Here is a 17,818-nt window from a genome sequence, read left to right on the forward strand (position 1 = left end):
AACTACTTCTCCTCTCATTGACTGCCTGTGAAATACTTAATACTTTCAAATACTTAATTTTGTTTCTAGAAATCAAAAGGAGGATACTTTCCTTAAACCAGGAACTTTACCATATTTCTAAAACATGTTTTTAAAACAGTCCAACAGGGAGAATTCTACCTTCGCTAACCAGCCACATAGGAAACAACAGGACTTTATGATTTTGGGACCTAAGGGAATTTCTAACGGAAAAGCAGACCCGATTAGTAACCCCCTCTCGGCACACACAAATAATTAGTAACCCACTCTCGGGAACTGGTGAGAACCTGCTGGATCCCACCTCTGAAAGTGCATTGTTCTGCATGGGCGGAAGGGGCCAAAGTAAAGAGGGGAGCAAAGTGTCCACGCTCTGCCCATTAGGAGTTGACAGTCCCAATCAGATAACCGCTCCTTAATGTGGTGGAGGATCTCACTGGAGGGGAGCATATGGAGCTGGTACCCAGAGAAACCCAGGGAGTCATCCAATGCCCACAGGCAGAGGTGGGATCCAGCAGGTTCTCACCAGTTCCCAAGAGGGGGTCACTAATTATTTGTGTGTGCCGAGAGGGGGTTACTAACTGGGTCTGCTTTTCCGTTAGAAATTCCATGAGGTCCAAAAATCATAAAGTCCTGTTGTTTCCTATGTGGCTGGTTAGCGAAGGTAGAAAACGGGATAATTCTCCTTGTTGGGCTGTTTTAAAAACATGTTTTAGAAATATGGTAAAGTTCCTTGTTTCAGGAAAGTCTCCTCCTTTTGATTTCTAGAAACAAAACTAAGTATTTGAAAGTATTAAGTATTTGACAGGCAGTCAATGAGAGGAGAAGTAGTTGTTTCTGTTGGCAGTAGACGGTAGGACTTGCTATCATGAGTTTAAATTACAGACAGAAAGATACCAGCTGGAAATTAGGAACTTTTTTTTTTACAGTAAGAGTTTTTTTACAGTAACAGAGAAATTATTAATGCCCCGCCCCCGGAATGCCCGGCCATGCCCCCGTCATGCCCCGCCCAGCCCCATTGGCACTACGCCACTGTTTGAATCCCACCACCATGGGAACCTGTTACTAAAAATTTTGGATCCCACCACTGCCCACAGGTCAGGGTCACGCTCGGCTGGCAGCTCCGTGTACAGTCAGGTACGACGAGACGAGACGGGAGGAGGGAGTCGTCCCCAGAGTAGTGCTGGCAGTCCAAATGCTCTTGGAGTCAGAGATGTGAGATTGTTCAGGCAATAAACGGGAGTGCCCACCTGGCAAAAGGATTCCGCTTGGGGATGAACCAAACAGAACGAGCATGGCGGGAAACAATTAAAGAAGGAGAATGGCTTTGCGGAAGGAGCTCCCCAGCCCAGTTTCTATCGAGCCCAGGACTGAGAGTGTCCACTCTGTACGTGAACGTGACAGCGATGGGTTTTCCAGCACACGCTGGAAAGGCAGCATGGGGTAGTGGTGAAGAGCAGGCGGACTCTCATCTGGAGAACCCGGTTTGATTCCCCCCCTCTTCTGCATGAGTGGCGGAATCTTATTGGGTGAACGGGATTTGTTTCCCTGCTCGTACACATGAAGCCTGATGACTCCTACACATGAAGCCTGCTGGGTGACCTTGGGCCAGTCCCAGTTCTGTCCGAACTCTCTCAGCTCCGCCTGCCTCACAAAGTGTCTGTTGTGGGGAGCAGAGGCGTAGCAAGGGGGGGAAAACACCCGATGCACTGGTGCGTCCACCGCCCCCGCCCTGGAACGCCTCCGGAACGCCCCCGGAATGCCCTCACCATGCCTCCACAGGGGCGCACGCCTGCTGCATTGTGCACCCCCTGGCCCCCTTGGAGCTACGCCTCTGGTGGGGAGGGGAAGTGAAAAGGAGTTTGCAAGTCCCTTTGAGTCTCCTCACAGAAAGGAGAGGAGAAGTATAAAACCAAGCTCTTCTTGTTCTTCTGTGTTCGTTTCCAGTTAAAGCCCCCTAGCCAGAGGTGGGATCCAGCAGGTTCTCACCAGTTCCCGAGAGTGGGTTACTAATTATCTGTGTGTGCCGAGAGGGGGTGACTAATCAGGTCTGCTTTTCCGTTAGAAATCCCATTAGGTCCAAAAATCATAAAGCCCTGTTGTTTCCTACGTGGCTGGTTAGCGAAGGTAGAAAACGGGATCATTCTCCCTGTTGGGCTGTTTTCAAAACATGTTTTAGAAATATGGTCAAGTTCCTTGTTTAAGGAAAGTCTCCTTCTTTTGATTTCTAGAAACAAAATTAAGTATTTGAAAGTATTAAGTATTTGACAGGCAGTCAATGAGAGGAGAAGTCGTTGTTTCTGTTGGCAGCAGACGATAGGACTTGCTATAATGAGTTTAAATTATGGACAGAAAGATACCAGCTGGAAATGAGGAACTTGTTTTTTACAATAAGAGTTTTTTACAGTAACAGAGAAATTATTAATGCCCCGCCCCCGGAATGCCCAGTCACGCCCCCGTCGTGCCCCGCACAGCCCCATTGGCGCTACGCCACTGTTTGAATCCCACCACCATGGGAACCTGTTACTAAAATTTTTGGATCCCACCACTGCCCCTAGCCATCTTTTAATTAGGATGCGCACCTTTGCTGTGTTCAATGCTCTGCCAACTACCGGGGCTTTTGTGCCTACTCCGCAGGGAGCCTGGGGACAGACACGGAGGAACGGCTGGTGGAGCATCTCCTGGACCCCTCCCGCTACAACAAGCTGATCCGGCCGGCCACCAACGGCTCGGAGCTGGTCACGGTGCAGCTGATGGTGTCCTTGGCTCAGCTCATCAGTGTGGTGAGTAAGGGGAGGGGTAGGCGCGGCCCGCAAAACCCAGAGCGTGGGGACAGGCTGCTTTCTGTGGGGGTGGCCCGCAGAGGAAGGCGGAAGCCCCGCCCCCTGAACTTGCAAACTCCTCCCCTTTCTGATCGGGGGTCAGCAAAGCTCTCCTGGGAAGTGTAGTTCCCACCAGGCCGTTTTCAGCCTCGAGTGAAGAAGCCGTTTTTCCAGCCTCCACTTTCAGACTGAACTAAGGTAAGCGTGTGGGGGGCATTGCGGGGGGGGGGATTTTCCATGCCCCCCCCCAGCGCACTCCTGGTGCAATGTGCACCCCCGGCCGCCTTGCAGCTCCTCCTCTGACAAAACTACACCATTATATGCAAAAAGGAAGGTGGCCCCCAATGAACCTATTAGCAGCTCACCTGTTCTGCATTGACAGAGGCCCCTTCCGCACACGCAAAATAATGCGTTTTCAAACCACTTTCACAACTGTTTGCAAGTGGATTTTGCCATTCCGCACAGATTCAAAGAGCATTGAAAGCAGCTTGAAAGTGCATTATTCTGCATGTGCGGAATGACCCAGAGACAACCAAGTGAATGCAGCTATCTCGCTCCCGCAAGGACTTGCTGAAAGGATTGCTAGGAATGCCAAATATTCTAACTCATTGCCCTGGCCACTGGCTGTGTATCTGACCATCTGCCAGCCCCCTCCCGGAATCTGACCGCTCCCAGGATTCGATCACTGGGGTGTGATGCCGGACGCCCCTTGTTATCATTAATGATTAATTATTTATTGACGGGTGCTGCTGCTGCTGCTATAGTTTTAAGGGTTTGTATTTTAACTGGGGTTATTCGATTTGTTTTATTATGTTTGCTGTTGTTTGCTGTACGCCGCCCTGAGCCCTTCAGGGGTAGGGCGGTTTATCAAATCGAATTAACAACAACAACAACAACAACAACAACATTCCCAACTCCACCAGCCCACACAGCCACATCCACAATGCCTGCCTCCAAATTCACTGAAAATTCCCCTTTAAACTAGTGAAAAATGTCCCCCCCCCCCACTTTTAGATTAAAGCAGGAAGGCTGGGGGAATCCACAAACAGTGCTCCAAAGCAACATGGTATCATAGTCGTTTCCGTTTAATGCAGGGACTTTCCACTTTACATACAGTGAAAAAATCCTGGTTTGCCGCATCAAATGCCCCTCCCTTGCATGCCACCCCTCCCTCCCCTCCCTTGCATGCCACCCCTGAGTTCCTCCCCTTCCCTTCCATGCTACCCATCCCCTCTCTCCTTCCCCTCCCTCTGCTAGGGTGGGTGGGCCATGTCCAGATGCCAGGCCCCTCCCTTGCATGCCACCCCTCACTGTCTCCCCTCTCCTCCCTCCCTCCCTCCACTTGGGTGGGTGGGCCATGTCCAGATGCCAGCCCCCTCCCCTTCCCTCCTCTCCCTTGCATGCCACCCTCCCCCTTCCCCTCCCTTCCTTGCATGCCTCCCCTCTCCCTCCTCCCCTCACTACCCTTCTCTTGCATGCCACCCTCACTCCCTCCCTCCCCTTCCCTTGCATGCTACCCCTCCCCTCCCCTCCCTCTCCTCCCCCTCCCTCCGCTAGGGTGGGTGAGCCATGTCCAGATGCCGGGCCTCCTCCCACTCCCTCCCCTCCCTTGCTTCCCACCCCTTCCTCTCCTACCTTGCTTCCCACCCCTCCCTCTGAGTATTGAGTATTACCTTCCTCTTCCCTCCCCTCCCTGGCAGGGATTGGAATTCTCCAGGAATTACAACTGATCTGCAGACTATGGAGATCAGTATCCCTGGAGAAAACTATTGCTTTTGGGGAATACTCTATAGCAGGGAGCATCATGACACCTGCCAAATGTTCTTAGAAAGCGGGTAGGGCTTTTGTTTGGGAAGGCTTCCGATTGGCTGTCTGAGATTTGATTGATTGAACAGATTTTTTAAAAAAACATTGCTTCAGGCTCAATGATGTTGGGGACCTCTGCTTACAGCATTAGACCCTGCTGTGTGTCCTCCCCCCACCCCGGTTAGCCTCTCCGTGTATTTCCCATCTCAGACGTGGCAACCTAAACCGAGCTATCCTCTGGTTCCAGTCCTAACAACAGCCTGGTAAGGTAGGCCAGGACAATCAGACAGCAGCTTCCCCACAGTGAATATGTGGCAGACATAAGAACATCAGAAGAGCCCTGCTGGATCAGACCAGTGGTCCATCTAGTCCAGCATCCTGTCTCACGCAGTGGCTAACCAGATACCCTGGAGGGCCAATAAACAGGGCACAGAGATCAAGATCTTTCCCCGATGTTGCCTTCTTGTGTTGACATTTAGGGGCTGAATGGAAATGGAGGTTCCTTTGAGCCTCTGTGACTGGTAGCCCCTGATTGGCCTCACCTCCATGAACGTGTCTAACCCTCTTTCAAAGCCATCCATGCTTACTATCAGTGGTGGGATTCAAATAATTTAACAACTGGTTGTTTACAAGCACCATTTTAACAACCGGTTCTGCCAAAGCGGTGCGAACCTGTTGAATCCCACCACTGCTTACAATCTGAACCTCAAGGATTTTAGTGCGTCCTCTTCCTCGCTCGAGTGCCCCAGCGGCCTCTGAAGCCTCCGGCCACCCCTTCCTCGAGGGCACTTCCACTGACGCCCTCCCCCCTTTGTCTTTCTTCTCTTGGCAGCACGAGAGAGAGCAGATCATGACAACCAACGTCTGGCTGACGCAGGTGAGGTCCGTCCCCTGGCCCCCACCCCCCTCCCGCCCCCCCCCCCCCCCCCCCCCCCCGCCGCCCCCCCCCCCCCCCCCCCCCCCCCCCCCCCCCCGCCGCCCCCCGCCCCCCCCCCCCCCCCCCCCCAACCCCCCCCCCCCCCCACCCCCTCCCCCCCCCACACCCCCCCCCCCCCACCTACCCCCCCCCCCACCCGCCCCCCCCCCAACCCCCCCCCCCCCCCCCCCCCCCCCCCCCCCACCCCCCCCCCCCCCCCCCCCCCCCCCCCCCCACCCCCCCCCCCCCCCACCCCCCCCCCCCCCCACCCCCCCCCCCCCCCACCCCCCCCCCCCCCCACCCCCCCCCCCCCCCACCCCCCCCCCCCCCCACCCCCCCCCCCCCCCACCCCCCCCCCCCCCCACCCCCCCCCCCCCCCACCCCCCCCCCCCCCCACCCCCCCCCCCCCCCACCCCCCCCCCCCCCCACCCCCCCCCCCCCCCACCCCCCCCCCCCCCCACCCCCCCCCCCCCCCACCCCCCCCCCCCCCCACCCCCCCCCCCCCCCACCCCCCCCCCCCCCCACCCCCCCCCCCCCCCACCCCCCCCCCCCCCCACCCCCCCCCCCCCCCACCCCCCCCCCCCCCCACCCCCCCCCCCCCCCACCCCCCCCCCCCCCCACCCCCCCCCCCCCCCACCCCCCCCCCCCCCCACCCCCCCCCCCCCCCACCCCCCCCCCCCCCCACCCCCCCCCCCCCCCACCCCCCCCCCCCCCCACCCCCCCCCCCCCCCACCCCCCCCCCCCCCCACCCCCCCCCCCCCCCACCCCCCCCCCCCCCCACCCCCCCCCCCCCCCACCCCCCCCCCCCCCCACCCCCCCCCCCCCCCACCCCCCCCCCCCCCCACCCCCCCCCCCCCCCACCCCCCCCCCCCCCCACCCCCCCCCCCCCCCACCCCCCCCCCCCCCCACCCCCCCCCCCCCCCACCCCCCCCCCCCCCCACCCCCCCCCCCCCCCACCCCCCCCCCCCCCCACCCCCCCCCCCCCCCACCCCCCCCCCCCCCCACCCCCCCCCCCCCCCACCCCCCCCCCCCCCCACCCCCCCCCCCCCCCACCCCCCCCCCCCCCCACCCCCCCCCCCCCCCACCCCCCCCCCCCCCCACCCCCCCCCCCCCCCACCCCCCCCCCCCCCCACCCCCCCCCCCCCCCACCCCCCCCCCCCCCCACCCCCCCCCCCCCCCACCCCCCCCCCCCCCCACCCCCCCCCCCCCCCACCCCCCCCCCCCCCCACCCCCCCCCCCCCCCACCCCCCCCCCCCCCCACCCCCCCCCCCCCCCACCCCCCCCCCCCCCCACCCCCCCCCCCCCCCACCCCCCCCCCCCCCCACCCCCCCCCCCCCCCACCCCCCCCCCCCCCCACCCCCCCCCCCCCCCACCCCCCCCCCCCCCCACCCCCCCCCCCCCCCACCCCCCCCCCCCCCCACCCCCCCCCCCCCCCACCCCCCCCCCCCCCCACCCCCCCCCCCCCCCACCCCCCCCCCCCCCCACCCCCCCCCCCCCCCACCCCCCCCCCCCCCCACCCCCCCCCCCCCCCACCCCCCCCCCCCCCCACCCCCCCCCCCCCCCACCCCCCCCCCCCCCCACCCCCCCCCCCCCCCACCCCCCCCCCCCCCCACCCCCCCCCCCCCCCACCCCCCCCCCCCCCCACCCCCCCCCCCCCCCACCCCCCCCCCCCCCCACCCCCCCCCCCCCCCACCCCCCCCCCCCCCCACCCCCCCCCCCCCCCACCCCCCCCCCCCCCCACCCCCCCCCCCCCCCACCCCCCCCCCCCCCCACCCCCCCCCCCCCCCACCCCCCCCCCCCCCCACCCCCCCCCCCCCCCACCCCCCCCCCCCCCCACCCCCCCCCCCCCCCACCCCCCCCCCCCCCCACCCCCCCCCCCCCCCACCCCCCCCCCCCCCCACCCCCCCCCCCCCCCACCCCCCCCCCCCCCCACCCCCCCCCCCCCCCACCCCCCCCCCCCCCCACCCCCCCCCCCCCCCACCCCCCCCCCCCCCCACCCCCCCCCCCCCCCACCCCCCCCCCCCCCCACCCCCCCCCCCCCCCACCCCCCCCCCCCCCCACCCCCCCCCCCCCCCACCCCCCCCCCCCCCCACCCCCCCCCCCCCCCACCCCCCCCCCCCCCCACCCCCCCCCCCCCCCACCCCCCCCCCCCCCCACCCCCCCCCCCCCCCACCCCCCCCCCCCCCCACCCCCCCCCCCCCCCACCCCCCCCCCCCCCCACCCCCCCCCCCCCCCACCCCCCCCCCCCCCCACCCCCCCCCCCCCCCACCCCCCCCCCCCCCCACCCCCCCCCCCCCCCACCCCCCCCCCCCCCCACCCCCCCCCCCCCCCACCCCCCCCCCCCCCCACCCCCCCCCCCCCCCACCCCCCCCCCCCCCCACCCCCCCCCCCCCCCACCCCCCCCCCCCCCCACCCCCCCCCCCCCCCACCCCCCCCCCCCCCCACCCCCCCCCCCCCCCACCCCCCCCCCCCCCCACCCCCCCCCCCCCCCACCCCCCCCCCCCCCCACCCCCCCCCCCCCCCACCCCCCCCCCCCCCCACCCCCCCCCCCCCCCACCCCCCCCCCCCCCCACCCCCCCCCCCCCCCACCCCCCCCCCCCCCCACCCCCCCCCCCCCCCACCCCCCCCCCCCCCCACCCCCCCCCCCCCCCACCCCCCCCCCCCCCCACCCCCCCCCCCCCCCACCCCCCCCCCCCCCCACCCCCCCCCCCCCCCACCCCCCCCCCCCCCCACCCCCCCCCCCCCCCACCCCCCCCCCCCCCCACCCCCCCCCCCCCCCACCCCCCCCCCCCCCCACCCCCCCCCCCCCCCACCCCCCCCCCCCCCCACCCCCCCCCCCCCCCACCCCCCCCCCCCCCCACCCCCCCCCCCCCCCACCCCCCCCCCCCCCCACCCCCCCCCCCCCCCACCCCCCCCCCCCCCCACCCCCCCCCCCCCCCACCCCCCCCCCCCCCCACCCCCCCCCCCCCCCACCCCCCCCCCCCCCCACCCCCCCCCCCCCCCACCCCCCCCCCCCCCCACCCCCCCCCCCCCCCACCCCCCCCCCCCCCCACCCCCCCCCCCCCCCACCCCCCCCCCCCCCCACCCCCCCCCCCCCCCACCCCCCCCCCCCCCCACCCCCCCCCCCCCCCACCCCCCCCCCCCCCCACCCCCCCCCCCCCCCACCCCCCCCCCCCCCCACCCCCCCCCCCCCCCACCCCCCCCCCCCCCCACCCCCCCCCCCCCCCACCCCCCCCCCCCCCCACCCCCCCCCCCCCCCACCCCCCCCCCCCCCCACCCCCCCCCCCCCCCACCCCCCCCCCCCCCCACCCCCCCCCCCCCCCACCCCCCCCCCCCCCCACCCCCCCCCCCCCCCACCCCCCCCCCCCCCCACCCCCCCCCCCCCCCACCCCCCCCCCCCCCCACCCCCCCCCCCCCCCACCCCCCCCCCCCCCCACCCCCCCCCCCCCCCACCCCCCCCCCCCCCCACCCCCCCCCCCCCCCACCCCCCCCCCCCCCCACCCCCCCCCCCCCCCACCCCCCCCCCCCCCCACCCCCCCCCCCCCCCACCCCCCCCCCCCCCCACCCCCCCCCCCCCCCACCCCCCCCCCCCCCCACCCCCCCCCCCCCCCACCCCCCCCCCCCCCCACCCCCCCCCCCCCCCACCCCCCCCCCCCCCCACCCCCCCCCCCCCCCACCCCCCCCCCCCCCCACCCCCCCCCCCCCCCACCCCCCCCCCCCCCCACCCCCCCCCCCCCCCACCCCCCCCCCCCCCCACCCCCCCCCCCCCCCACCCCCCCCCCCCCCCACCCCCCCCCCCCCCCACCCCCCCCCCCCCCCACCCCCCCCCCCCCCCACCCCCCCCCCCCCCCACCCCCCCCCCCCCCCACCCCCCCCCCCCCCCACCCCCCCCCCCCCCCACCCCCCCCCCCCCCCACCCCCCCCCCCCCCCACCCCCCCCCCCCCCCACCCCCCCCCCCCCCCACCCCCCCCCCCCCCCACCCCCCCCCCCCCCCACCCCCCCCCCCCCCCACCCCCCCCCCCCCCCACCCCCCCCCCCCCCCACCCCCCCCCCCCCCCACCCCCCCCCCCCCCCACCCCCCCCCCCCCCCACCCCCCCCCCCCCCCACCCCCCCCCCCCCCCACCCCCCCCCCCCCCCACCCCCCCCCCCCCCCACCCCCCCCCCCCCCCACCCCCCCCCCCCCCCACCCCCCCCCCCCCCCACCCCCCCCCCCCCCCACCCCCCCCCCCCCCCACCCCCCCCCCCCCCCACCCCCCCCCCCCCCCACCCCCCCCCCCCCCCACCCCCCCCCCCCCCCACCCCCCCCCCCCCCCACCCCCCCCCCCCCCCACCCCCCCCCCCCCCCACCCCCCCCCCCCCCCACCCCCCCCCCCCCCCACCCCCCCCCCCCCCCACCCCCCCCCCCCCCCACCCCCCCCCCCCCCCACCCCCCCCCCCCCCCACCCCCCCCCCCCCCCACCCCCCCCCCCCCCCACCCCCCCCCCCCCCCACCCCCCCCCCCCCCCACCCCCCCCCCCCCCCACCCCCCCCCCCCCCCACCCCCCCCCCCCCCCACCCCCCCCCCCCCCCACCCCCCCCCCCCCCCACCCCCCCCCCCCCCCACCCCCCCCCCCCCCCACCCCCCCCCCCCCCCACCCCCCCCCCCCCCCACCCCCCCCCCCCCCCACCCCCCCCCCCCCCCACCCCCCCCCCCCCCCACCCCCCCCCCCCCCCACCCCCCCCCCCCCCCACCCCCCCCCCCCCCCACCCCCCCCCCCCCCCACCCCCCCCCCCCCCCACCCCCCCCCCCCCCCACCCCCCCCCCCCCCCACCCCCCCCCCCCCCCACCCCCCCCCCCCCCCACCCCCCCCCCCCCCCACCCCCCCCCCCCCCCACCCCCCCCCCCCCCCACCCCCCCCCCCCCCCACCCCCCCCCCCCCCCACCCCCCCCCCCCCCCACCCCCCCCCCCCCCCACCCCCCCCCCCCCCCACCCCCCCCCCCCCCCACCATCCTACGACGGGTAGCATCTTCTGGCTCCCGCCCGCCATCTACAAGGCAAGAGTGCCTGCAAAAATCGGTGGTGAAGCACTTCCCCTTCGACCAGCAGAACTGCACCATGAAGTTCCGCTCGCGGACGCATTTTACGATCGCTATCGGAGATCGACCTGGTGTGCTGAAGAGCCAGGTGGCCAGCCTGGACGCATTTCACGCCTTCCAGCGGCGAAGTGGGACATCATCGCTCTGCCGGGGCGCCGCAATGAGAACCCTAACGATTCCACCTACGTGGACATCACGCACGACTTCATCATCCGGGCGCTAAAGCCTCTCTTCTACACCATCAACCTGATCATCCCGTGCATCCTCATCACCTCCTTGGCCATCCTGGTCTTCTACTTCTGCCCTCGGATTGCGGGCGTAGAAGATGACCCTTTGTATCTCGGTGCTGCTGGCCCTCACCGTCTTCCTTCTCCTCATCTCCAAGATTGTGCCCCCGACCTCGCTGGATCGCGCCCCTGGTGGGCAAGTACCTGATGTTCACCTCATGGTCCTGGTGACCTTCTCCATCGCCACCAGCGTTTGTGTCCTGAACGTGCACCACCGTTCGCCCACCACTCACACCATGCCGCCGTGGGTCAAAGTGGTGTTCCTGGACAAGCTGCCCACCCTCCTTCTTCATGAAGCAGCCGCGGCAGAACTGCTCTCGCCAATCGGGCTAAGTGCAGAAGCGCTTGCGAACCAGGAACGCAGCACCGGGGGCTTCTTCAGGCGGGAAGGGGCTCATTCGTGCATGCGTTACATCAACCCCGCCACTGCCGCCAAGTTGGGGACAGGAAGCAACGGCAACGGCGGTGGCAGCGGTAGCGGAAGGCCCTTCACAGAAACGTCCGACGGGGTCAACGGTTACCGAGACAGGCCGGGGCAAGTGGCTTCACCCGCCCCTTGCTGTTGTGGTCTGGAGGAAATGTGGATGGAGTCCGCTTTCATTATGGACTACGTGCTGCGAGGACGACGACCAGAGTGTGAGTACAGCCACTGGTGGGGAGCGAGGGGTGCTCTTTGTGGCCTGCTGTTGAGAGCAGAGCAGCGTAGTGGTTAAGAGCAGGTGCACCCTAATCTGGAGAACCAGGTTTGATTCCCCGCTCTGCCACTTGAGCTGTGGAGGCTTATCCGGGGAACTAGATTAGCTTGTGCACTCGGACACATGCCAGCTGGGTGACCTTGGGCTAGTCACAGTTCTCTCAGAACTCTCTCAGCCCCATCCACCTGACAGGGTGTTGTGGGGTGGGGGTGAGGGAAAGGAGATTATAAGCCCCTTTGAGTCTCCTTACAGGAGAGAAAGTGGGGATATAAATCCAAACTCTCCTCCTCCTCCTCTTCCTCCTCTCCTCCTCCTCCTCCTCAGCAAGGCCGATTACCACCTACCTCACAGGGTGTTTGTTGTGAGGGGTGAAGGGCAAGGAGATTGTAAGCCCCTTTGAGTCTCCTGCAGGAGAGAAAGGGGGGATATAAATCCAAACTCTTCTTCTCTTCTTCTTCTTCTATTTCTGTAATATCTTATCCTCTACATCCCATATACCATTGTCTGTTTAAATGTCATATGCCACCCAGAGCCTGACTGTGGCTGGGAATGGGTAGGATATAAATTCAGTTTTAAATGAAAACTTTCCCCTTTAAATGAAAACACAAAGGAGGCAATAAAGACAAACTAGAAGAACAAGATTCAAGTCTAGCAGCACGTTGAAGACTGCCTGGATTTCCAGCCTGTAAGCTTTCTAGGGCCAAAACTCCTTTTGACAAAATTTTGCAGAGTCAAAGTTCCCTGAATATTGTGTCAGCCACTGGATTCGAATCTTGCTCTTCTACAAGAGAACAGCAGGACTAGGGCAGTGGTGGGATCCAAAAATTTTAGTAACAAGTTCCCATGGTGGTGGAATTTAAATTGTGGCGTAGCGCCAATGGGGCTGGGCAGGATATGACAGGGGTGTGACCGGGCATTCCGGGGGTGGGGCATTCCTGGGCGGGGCTGTGGCAAGGACGCAGCCGCTGCGCCGGTCCTTGGGCGGGAAACGAATGCACGCAGGCGCAGGCTGCCACGCACGCCAGTGCACCTCCTGCTAGTCTACTTCAAGTTCTGCGCGCTACTGCTGAGAGGAGGGCCGTAACTAAGGCAAAAATCACGTGGCAAAATCACCAATTAGTAACCCCCTCTCGGCACACACAAATAAGTAGTAACCTACTCTCGGGAACCTGTGAGAACCTGCTGGATCCCACCTCTGAACTAGGGTGTGGTGGTTTTTCCGGGTTGTATGGCCATGCTCCAGTAGCATTTTCTCCTGACGTTTCGCCTGCATCTGCGGCGGGCATCACAGATCATGCCGGCCACAGACACAGGCGAAACGTCAGGAGAAAATGCTACTGGAACACGGCCGTACAATCCGGAAAGACCCACAACATAGTGATTCCGGCCATGAAAGCCTTCGACGAGGCAATGAACAACAGGGCTGCCCAACAGAAACTATTTATTGAAGGAATTTTTCATGCTGCCTCTTCCAGGGAGCCTGCAGGGAGCCACTTACAAAAGGGCACCATAAAACAGAATATTAAAAAGTTATCAATTAAATGGTTGCACGAAACAAACAAAAAAAGGACCCCAGCTGAGGTGCCGCTGCTGAAAAGGCCCTGCCGATAGCTGCCACCCGGAGGCCCCCCCCCATCTCATTTGAAAAGCCTACGGGCACCAGTCATTACCAGCCCCTGGCAGAGGCTAATTGGAAGGGGATAAAAGCCAGCACAGTAACTCACACAGAGTTGCAGCGAGGGGGCTCTTCAGAGGGCAGGCAGTTTAGTAATGGTGGCCTGATCCCGGAAGAAGACCAGATCATCTTGCAGGGCATCATGCGGGGATGCGGTGGGCAGCCTCCTCTTGCCAAGTCTGCCACTCTTAGTCACTACAAAATGCTGGCTGGAAGACCACCAAGGAATACCAGGGTTGCTACGCAGAGGCAAACCACCTCTGACAGTCTCTTGGTAGAAAAGCCTACAGGGTCACCATAAGTCAGCTGCAACTCAACAGCATTCCCCCCACCATAGGAGGAGGAGGAGGAAGAGGAGGAGGAGGGAGAAGAAGAAGAGTTGGATTTATATCCTCCCTTTCTCAAAGGGGCTGACAATCTCCTTTCCCTTCCACCCCCCCACAACAACCCCCCCCCCCTGTGAGATGGGTGGGGCTGAGAGAGCTCCAAAGAACTGTGACCAGCCCAAGGTCACCCAGCTGGCATGTGTTGGGAGTGCACAACCTAATCTGGTTCACCAGATAAGCCTCCACAGCTCAAGCGGCCAAGCAGGGAATCAAACCCAGTTCTCCAGATTAGAGTGCACCTGCTCTTAACCGCTACACCAGGCTGGCTCTCAGGAGATCTCTGCAGCCAAAAGAACCTCAGAAAACTAACGGTGTCTTGTAGGCGTGTCTCAATTCCTCCATCTTAACACTCCAATAGAAAAACTGGTCCCTGTTGGTCGGTAGAGCAAACAGCCGATTCTGTTTAACCTGGCAGACCTGACTAGAAAAGGGACGTGCCAAGAAGCCTCGATCTGGCGCAGGGAGCCTGCAAAAAAATTTTCATCCCCGGACCCCCTTGCAGGGAGACCCACGGCCCCTCCCGCGGCCCACCGAATCGCACCAGAGCAGTGAGGCAGAGGACGCTGTCCTTCGCTGACCTGCCTCCCTGCCCGCCGCCCCCCAAACGGTGCTGCAGCCGTGTTTGCCAACTTAGCTGCAGAGCTCCGGAATCGATATTTCCCTTCTGCTTGGCTGGATCTCCGTGTTGAAGGCCCATGAAATATTCATGCACGGGGCGGTGTGCGTGTGCGAGCGGAGCGGTGAAGCAGGCAGCGAGAAACAGGCTTCTCTGCTCTGTAGGTCGCCTTCATAGCAACCGCTGCCCTGACCCTTGGCACAAAGTCCGTGTTCGCCTGCGGGATGTCCAATCCCCCCTTCCTCCTGAGATTTGACACCCAGGCATCGGCCAGTTTTCCACCCCCCAACCAAAGTAACTCACCCTATAACTCCCCATGTCCTGCCAGATTCCATGCACGCTCTCCTAGGTGGCGCGGCTACTTTATAGATGCTGAGAAAGGGGTATCAAGTATTAAATGGTTGGCATAGGAACCAGGAATGGAGAATCTGGAAACGATGGGGTGACAGGCAATATTGTAAGGAGGCAATTATGAGCAAATTTTATTTTTATTTATTTATTTGTTCCACTTTTATACCGCCCTCCCCCAAAGAAGAAGAAGAGTTTGGATTTATACCCCACCTTTCTCTCCTGTAAGGAAACACAAAGGGGGCTTACAAGCTCCTTTCCCTCCCTCTCCCCACAACAGACACCTCATGAGGTAGGTGGGGCTGAGAGAGTTCAGAGAGAACTGTGCCTAGCCCATAAGAACATAAGGACTAGCCTGCTGGATCAGACCAGAGTCCATCTAGTCCAGCACTCTGCTACTCGCAGTGGCCCACCAGGTGCCTTTGGGAGCTCACGTGCAGGATGTGAAAGCAATGGCCTGCTGCTGCTGCTGCTGCTCCTGAGCACCTGGTCTGCTAAGGCATTTGCAATCTCAGATCAAGGAGGATCAAGATTGGTAGCCAGACATCGACTTCTCCTCCATAAATCTCTCCACACCATATTTTTGGAAGCTATTACAAGAGTCCGAAAGATTGACGCATAGGTGATTATGGCTTTGATCAGATAGAAGACATCAAGCATTATGTCTTGTGCTGTCCCATGTATTTTCCCATATCCGGAATTTATATCTTAAAAATACTTTAGAAAAATTATCAGGTACTGAGGAGAATAAAGTGTTTTATAGTGACTGGTGACTTTGAGGGCATCGAGCACACGGTAGCCCCATTTATGTTTCTCTCATCTAAACTTAAGAACATAAGAATATAAGAACTAGCCTGCTGGATCAGACCAGAGTCCATCTAGTCCAGCTCTCTGCTACTCGCAGTGGCCCACCAGGTGCCTTTGGGAGCTCACTGCTAAGGCCTTTGCAATCTGAGATCAAGGAGGATCACGGTTGGTAGCCATAGATCGACTTCTCCTCCATAAATCTGTCCAAGCCCCTTTTAAAGCTATCCAGGTTAGTGGCCATCACCACCTCCTGTGGCAGCATATTCCAAACACCAATCACACGTTGCGTGAAGAAGTGTTTCCTTTGATTAGTCCTAATTCTTCCCCCCAGCATTTTCAATGGATGCCCCCTGGTTCTAGTATTGTGAGAAAGAGAGAAAAATGTCTCTCTGTCAACATTTTCTACCCCGTGCATAATTTTATAGACTTCAATCATATCCCTCCTCAGACGTCTCCTCTCCAAACTGAAGATTCCCAAACGCTGCAGCCTCTCCTCATAAGGAAGGTGCTCCAGTCCCTCAATCATCCTCGTTGCCCTTCTCTGCACTTTTTCTATCTCTTCGATATCCTTTTTGAGATGTGGCGACCAGAACTGAACACAGGACTCCAAGTGCGGTCGCACCATGGCTTTATATAAGGGCATGACAATCTTTGCAGTTTTGTTATCAACTCCTTTCCTAATTATCCTTAGATTGCAGAAAGGTTGTAGCATAAAGCCTAAGTTGTAATCTGCAATAATGGTACACATTTCTTAGCTTTCAAGGTTCTGTCCTCTCGTTTGTTTATAAGATTTAACTTTAAAATGTTTGCGTTTTACTGTTTCCGGGCTGGATGGCTGTGTTCCAGTCGCCCTTTCCCCTGACGTTTCACCTGCATCTGTGGCTGGCATCTTCAGAGGATCCTCTGCCGGTTACAGACGCAGGCGAAACATCAGGAGAAAAGGCTACTAGAACACGGCCATACAGCCTGGAAACCACACAAACCCCCCAGTGATTCCGGCTGTGAACGCCTTTGCCAATACGTTTGCGTTTTTAATTTGCTGATTTATTATTGCCTGAATTTGAATGGCCTCTGGCTATCACATCAAGACCAATCGATTGACTCTGCCGTCTTGTTCCCCTGTCCAGGTGAGCGAAGACTGGAAGTACGTAGCCATGGTGATCGACCGCCTCTTCCTTTGGATTTTCGTCTTCGTCTGCGTCTTCGGCACGATCGGCATGTTCCTGCAGCCGCTCTTCCAAAACTATGCCTCCAATTCGCTCATGCAGATCAGCCACGGCGTCCCGGGCTCCAAATAGCGGGAGGGGGTGTCTGCCCTGCTGCCGGACCCTCCCAGGGACTGTTGACCTCCTTCTGAATCTCGCTTTAGTACCAGGAACGAAGCCTGTTTGGGTTAAAGGGGGGATTCCTGCCCCGAGGGACACTGACCGGCCATTGGAGCGCATCGGTTCCTCGCCGATGGCCGTGGGGACGCGTCCTCGTTTCGCCACCGCTGTTAGTACGCATTCGCCAAAGGCCGGACGGTCGCTTCCACGGGGGTCTCGCGGCCGCGGGGGGCGTTTTGAAAGAGGGCCGTAGCGTTCCCCCCTCCTTCCCACTGCGCCCTGGCTTGTGCCAATTACGGGGTACCAGCTCCCAAACTCAGGGATTAGAAAAAATACCCTACATATTCAAGGAACAGCAACTGGGTTGCGAAGGACAGGTTTTCTGCCCGGAGGATACAGTGCCGCCGGTTCATGATATGACCAGTAAAACCGCAAGGCAAGGGTGTGAGGAAAGAGACCCGTTGTCTGCTCCGGACCGCCCCCCGTCTCCCCAATTTCTTCCATCTTCCTGTCCAGATTGCTGCCAAGTATGGTCTCGGAGGAATAGAGACGAGCGCTCCAGTCTCCCGGGAACGGGACGTTTCTCCACCTGACAACCACCAGCGGCCTCAGCAGAGAGACCAAAGCATTATCACCACATAGCCATTGACTGTACCCTCCCCATCCCTCGCAGCCGACGCTGTCACAGCTAAACCAATAAAATAGGTCACATAGAAGGAACCTGGTTGTCCTTTTGGTTCGGAATTTGGGGGATGGAAAGGACTCGGCCGTGTTTGTGGGACTCTTTTAGGCCCCTTCCGCACGTGCAGAATAATGCGTTTTCAATCCAGTTTCACAACGGTTTGCAAGTGGATTTTGCTATTCCGCACAGCTCCAAAGAGCATTGAAAGCGGATTGAAAGCGCATTCTTCTGCATGTGCGGAAGGGGCCTTAGTAGACCACGCTGAACACGAGTCAGCAGTGTGATGCGGCAGCCAAGAAAGCCAATGCGATCCTGGGCTGTATCAATAGGAGTATAGTGTCTAGATCGAGGGATGTCAT

At 63.7% G+C, this 17,818-nt stretch overlaps 1 pseudogene; it reads left to right on the forward strand.

Moving 5' to 3' along the window:
- LOC125436496 overlaps nucleotides 1-17,493 on the forward strand; it is a 37,635-nt pseudogene extending 20,142 nt beyond the window's left edge.
- Nucleotides 17,494-17,818: the final 325 nt, after the last annotated feature.

Source organism: Sphaerodactylus townsendi, linkage group LG01 (genome assembly GCF_021028975.2).
Source record: "Sphaerodactylus townsendi isolate TG3544 linkage group LG01, MPM_Stown_v2.3, whole genome shotgun sequence".
NCBI lineage: Eukaryota > Metazoa > Chordata > Lepidosauria > Squamata > Sphaerodactylidae > Sphaerodactylus > Sphaerodactylus townsendi.